General features: G+C 33.8%; 1 protein-coding gene across 1 annotated transcript in view; it reads left to right on the top strand.

The window, feature by feature from the left end:
- The first annotated feature begins 488 nt into the window (after positions 1-488).
- LOC150088324 (neuronal acetylcholine receptor subunit alpha-10-like) overlaps positions 489-6,485 on the top strand; it is a 583,489-nt gene continuing 577,492 nt past the window's right edge. Inside the window, exon 1 of the mRNA XM_090369453.1 lies at positions 489-1,010. The gene's annotated coding sequence lies outside the window, so the exon portion shown is untranslated. The remainder of the gene's footprint in view (positions 1,011-6,485) is intronic.

Here is a 6,485-nt window from a genome sequence, read left to right as displayed (position 1 = left end):
ATATTTTTCCATAAAACATTTCATAAAGTGTATATAATAAAAGGCGAAAAGAGGATTTTTTCCGAGTTGTTTTTAAAATTGCGTTCTGTAATAAGCTGTTTAAAGAAGTCGTGTGTAGTTTCCCTTCTATCTACTTAAATCACTTGCACTGGTTTGCGTGAGTATGGCTTGTTTATTTCTGTCAATTGTATATATACTTACATGGTAGCCACGTACTATTCAAACCTGACATTTCTCTCTTGCTGCCTCTCTCATATATATTAACAGTAACTCTTTCAGCTTTCAACGAATCCTTCTTGTTTCCATTTCTTGAAAGAATATGCTTCGGCATGATTTTAACCCTGTATTATGTTTATTTTTTTAGTGAGTGTGTCTGCTTCCCTTCTTTCATTAAGTGACGCAATGCAACATGAAAGGAACTGCCGCTGCATGTCGCTGGACACCGAACAGGAGGCGTTCTTGGAGTGGAGAAGCACGGAGAAACCTACTCAGCTATGTAAGGGCCGTTGAATCCTGGGACACACAGCTGCGCTACAGTAGGAGCTCTCACGCGCTCACGTGAAACAGAAGGCTACAGCTGGGCTGACACTCTCGATGCGTCGTTCTCTGAACAGCATCCTCGGAAGAAGTAGCAACTCGCACGTTTGCTAGAGTGTATTCCGATAACCGAGTCGGGAGTATCGTGCAGCAGCATCGGGGATAGAACGACACGTTATATGGCAGCGGATGAACAGATCGCTGTTGTCAGTTATGACAGCTAACCTTTACCAGAAATAGTGGAGGAAGATCCTCTTGGGAGTTAACGTGACGTATCTGTGGAAACATCCCAAACGTTATTTGCAAGGGTTACGGAAACCCATTGTGGGACCTCGAAAAAGTGTAGGCGGAATCGCTTAGTGACGGCAGCTACTGCGCAGGTGGTATCTAACGACTCTCCGCAGAGTTCAAGGTGCCTGCATCGTTCCTTTGCAACCATGTGATGGCTTCTTGTTTAGCATCCTGTATTACAGGTAAGATGTCCATTTTTTTTTTGTTTTTTTGCATTCTCAATCCGAATTACTTTTTGTAATGTAAATATTAGCTATTTTAGCTAATGTTTATAAGCTACATGATTCCTCCTAACGAATCACTGAATTCTTAGGAAGCATTAGCTTACGTCAAGTGCAGATTGGTATCAGCAATATGATTTTTATCAATGTTTATCTCAAACGTTCAAATGACTTAACACGGACTATCGTTCGATTTAATAAAAATGATAATGGCATCTCTCAATTATATACGCGATCACTAGAGGAACTCTCTCTAAATTGCAATGTTAATTTTGTGCCTTATGGTATCAATTAAATATTTCAAACACGTCACGAGGGAATGAATATCAAAAATCCTCCACCAATAAAAAAACACATTGTTATTCAATGTTTTCCTGACAATAAACTGTCATATTACGTGATTTGAGAATAAATCCACCATCCCAGTAATAGAAATTATCAGTAATTGATTTATCCGATAACCAATCTCAAATAAATTTAAATAAAAGCCATGCTGTCTGTTAAATAATAGCGACCCTTCTGAGATATTTATGATTACGATGTGGTTAAATAGAAGAGTTCTATAAGGATTAAGGATTTATGATAATTTGGCTTATGTTTTATTACAAATGTTTGTTTATTTAAGGTTCTGTAGATATTGCACTACTTGACAGACAAACGAAAGTCACAAAAATGCAATAATTTCTCATGGTTCCCATGTAAATATCACTTTTTTCTGCAACTATAGTGTGCACAATAGCAGAATTGCTGATATTAAGTCTTCCTCCTAAATAAGTAGATGTTCCAAACGTTTAAATATATATTTGCTGCCCATTTTACAGTTTTAGTATGAAGAAAGTTTTAATAGTTACCATACAAACATTTTAAATATTTTTATCAATGTTAGCGTAGATGTTGACTTTCATTTATTCTTCTATATGCAATATATTATTTTGATCTCGGCAGCGTTTAAAATTACAGCAAATATAATGAAAGATAAATGCAATTGCAGGTTTCTATGCTAACCTGTTTTTAGATGATTGTCAAAATATTTTTGTGAGAGTAAACCTAAAAAAATGTCCTGTGAAATAAATGTAATATAGTCTTTATAATCAGAGAAGGATGTCTGAGAAAGGCTAAAAAGACTATGAAATATAGATCCAGTAATTATAGTTTGTCTCGGTATATCAACAAAATAATTGTTGGCGAGTTGATTTTCAAAATACTGTAATTGTAACGAATTTCAGGTATCATTGATTAGCAAAAACAATTTACCTTTAATATCTCTGAACTTATAAGAGTATTATGTGTGTATATATATAATTATTTTTATAATTAAATATTTATCTATCTGTTGTGGTTGCTTTTGCATTAAAAATAATAATTTTCTAAAACCCTAACCATAAAAAACTATTTATCATAAAAATAAATTTAACTGCCGTATATTCCTGTATTCAGAATTACAGTATCTTATATACAAAACATTACCGAGTCAACTGAGGCTGTAATCAAGTATTTCCTGAATAGAAAATTATAATTCGGTGATATCCTATTGAAATTTTAACTGACGTCAAAGTATGAAACACGCAATGGTGTAGTTCTCAAAAAATAAAAGAAAATAAATAAATTAAATGTATACGCATGGCCACAAGAGAATGGAAAACACTTGTATATCCATTTTTTGTTATATTTATGAAAAGCGATCCGCTACTGAGCATGAGTATAGAATAAGTAGCATTGGTTATTCGCACAAAACCGTTGAGTACATACAGCGTGTGCTTCATGAAAATGAATTTAATATACCATGAAATAGCAATGGTATTAGTGTTCTAATCTAGCCGCTGATTTTCGTAGTGTCACTATAATTCGCTGTATCAAATAATCGCCCAAGATTGGATTCATACCCTATTTCCTCATTGCGGGTATAGTAATTTATATCATGTTTATCTTTCTAATCCAAGCGTTATAAGGGTAAACGTACTGTAAGCTCAAATCCCTGCAAAATGAGGACCTTTTAATCCACCTATACAGGGTTGGTATGAGACGATATCCGTTTCTTCGGTGCTTGAAGGCTTAGGGATTAATAGCTCGACTTGCATTTCGTATTACCAACGGTAAGTTATTTTTGGTATGTTTATTGCTGTGTTGGGCTCTCCCTTTGCAATTAACTAGCCGATTATAGTGGTGATTTAGTGATTAACAGTGTTAAGCTAATTTAATTCGAAGGTAGATGGTTGGGTAGACTGTGTAGACGATTGTCCGGGTAACTGTAATTATAGTCGAGCGCACCGTCTCTTTGTTTAATGGTGCACACTTTGTTTTTATAGTATAAACGAACCTGTTTAATTATAACATGTGTTCCTGCCTTTTTTTATTTTATTTATTCCACGATCCAATTGATTTTTGTGATGTAATCTTTCTTCACATGAGCTGCTTCAAGTTTAGAGTTTTTATCTCGTGTTAGATTAATTATCTGATGCTGCGATAGAAGCATAGATCTTTTTTAATAAATCTTTAGCATTTATCAGCGTTTTGAGAAATGTGAGTTAGACTTATTCGCAGTTTTAACATAACGCAGAATAACGGAACTAGTTATTCTGCTTATCTGTTAAAAACGTATCACACGAATTTATATGTTATGGACTCTAGTATATTTTATTTTTTAATTTGAGCTTTTCTTTATGGACTTTACTAAACTGTTTGTTTCTGTCATTCTCGGTACCTTCCACACCATCTTACTCTATGAGTGAATGTCATAACCACATATTTCTCGCTTACCGTTTATTCTGTACAGAAATATGTTCGCGTTTGTTCATTTTTGAGGTAGAACATCACCACTAAGGTTGGATTAAAATTTCTTGAAGTATTCTTTGATTCGTTTTGATGCTATTTATCACAAGTTTGGTGACTCAGCTAAATGGTAGAACATGAATCATCTGTCGTTTATTTGCGGTCAGTCCGAATTAGCCTGCAGATTTAGCTCACCGCGTTTATTTTAATTTTTTATTTTTATTTTCCACGCTTAAGATCTTGAAATTTCACAGGGATAGAGATACTACTTAGACAGAGTACCATTCGATTAGCCGCTAAACTTCGTAATGTTCCAATATTAGTCAGTCCTTGAAGTTTTTGATTACACCGTATGAAGTTTGAGGCATTTTCCTAAGATCACCTAAAAAGTTGTCCCCTACAAACAACAACTTCATAGGAGTTCACAATAAATGGCCTTCAAACATAAGTAAATCAAGATATGAATTATATTGAATATTAAAGAATATTAAAGTCTAGAAAGCAAAAAAAAAAAAAAGGAAATGTGCAGAAAAATGTTTGCAAATGGTACCGATGGAATAAATCTCATCATTTGACGGACCAATAATGTTATTTATGTCTATATTTCACAGTTCAACTACAGTTTGAAACTACGTTTACATAAAAATCCATGATGGAGCATATAATTTGTTAATTTGTTTGTTTCTGATTGTCCACATTTTTCTTTAGTTTTAACGGATTTCTATAAGGAGTGTGTCCAACATTTATCTGATAATATATATATATATATATATATATATATATTTATTATTCCTTCATCACTTTGTGCTTCACAGTAATTGATTGGGGGGATAAATTGTATTTAACACAAAGAGTGGTTGTAAAGTTCCTTCCCACTTTTAAAAATTAATAACGCGCATTGTGTGTAGGTCGCATTTAGAAAAATGCATTTTCTGCATGTGGGATATTTTTAAATAATAATAATAATAATAAAAAAAAAAAAAAGAAATCGACATTTGATCATCAGGGGAAGAAGAGATTTATTCAAGCCAGTAAACAAATTAGCTTTTGCCTTCGTTATATAAGAAATGGCATTATTAACATCGGAAAATTCCAGTGATTTGCTCATCGTGGTCTTGTTCTTCGTCGTAAAGATAAAACGCTTGACGTTTAGCCCTAACTTAACTAACGAAGTCCAATCAAGTTCCTTTTATAATATTGCCTAGAGATAAAGCACTTTCAATTAAACTTTATTATAAGAATGTATATATTGTTACTGCAGTCCCTGGAACGTATCAAAAACAGAAAAATGTCTGAAGGCTTCGTTATGAGAGGAAACGTATTAAATACAATAAGGCATTTCGAATATGGCTAATTAACTCCTAAGCCATCCGCATTACAGATCAGCATCAGAAATGACTCAAAGAACTGACAAAGCGCAACAACAACAATCCTGATCAAATTTGTTGAGATTCTCTATTTCTTTCCGTACATCTCAAGTGACTAGTATTCTCTTGAAAATGGTATATAATTTGTATGTCTTATTATTATTATTGTTGCAATAAAACCTTAAAGGTAAGCTTCCATCTATTTCCCCTATAAAATCAACCATCTGCATCAAAAGGAGACCACAGGATCCAGAATGGTTATTTCACGTACTATAAAAGTATGAAACGCACTTGATGAATATGTAAAAGCAAAAAATGTCCAATTTTGGCTAGCGTGTACAGTATAGCACAGACTCTTACTACTGCCCTTTTCTTTGAAACCACCAAAGATTGGAGCGCATTTTGAGATATAATTAACGGCGCACGATATCTTAGCTTGTCGCGGACCAAAATCATCCCACAGCTTTACTGAACGTGGTTTACACGGAAGCATAATTTATATGAGGGATGGTGCTACGCCCCATATTAACAATAATGTCAAACAACTCCTAGGAGAAACCTTCATGGAAGAGCGAATTATCAGATGCCATTTTTCTATATCCATAGCCTGAAAGATCACCCGACCTAATTCCAGCAGACTTTTTCTTGTGGGCGATATTAGAAACACCGTGTTTGCGGATATTTTCCTTCTACCCTTTCAGATTTCAAGGGTGGAATCCATCGGGAGGTTGAGATCATCCGTCGGAAATTTTGAAGCAGCTGTGGCGAATTCAGTGCTCCATCTTATTGCTTATTTCGGTAAACAGATGGAGTTGTATTCATCCGTAAAAATTTACCTTTGTTATTTTTAAAATTAATTATTTTACATCCCTTTGGTATTCAAATTTCTAACTACTTTTTATTACTTAAAAACTCACATATACTGATATTATAATACAAAAACCTTCTTTCGAAACGACATATAGTTTTCAAGTTACTAATTTTTAAAGCGGAAAAAAGCTAACTTCATTTTAATCCTCTTAACCACTTTTTATAGAAATGCCATACACTGAAGTTAGATATCCGCTATAAAGCTTCGCTCCGATTTTTTTTGTCTCCCTAGGATGAGGTCTGCTTGATATGAACACAGACTACAGCTGTGTTTATGTTTGTTTTGAATTTTATCATTGGAGTTATTAAACGAGCAAGAGAGTGATCTTCACTGACCTTGTTTGCAGAAGAAACTACGCAAATTAATATAATCTGTTTAAAGCAGTTGTTTTTATTTTATCAGTTTGTTGTATTGTGATGAGTGAATGTT

The sequence above is a fragment of the Mastigoproctus giganteus genome, chromosome 3 (assembly GCF_048544385.1).
Source record: "Mastigoproctus giganteus isolate SK-2022 chromosome 3, ASM4854438v1, whole genome shotgun sequence".
NCBI lineage: Eukaryota > Metazoa > Arthropoda > Arachnida > Uropygi > Thelyphonidae > Mastigoproctus > Mastigoproctus giganteus.
The sequence above is the reverse complement of the archived record's forward strand: the minus strand, read 5'-3'. Positions and strand labels throughout refer to the sequence as shown.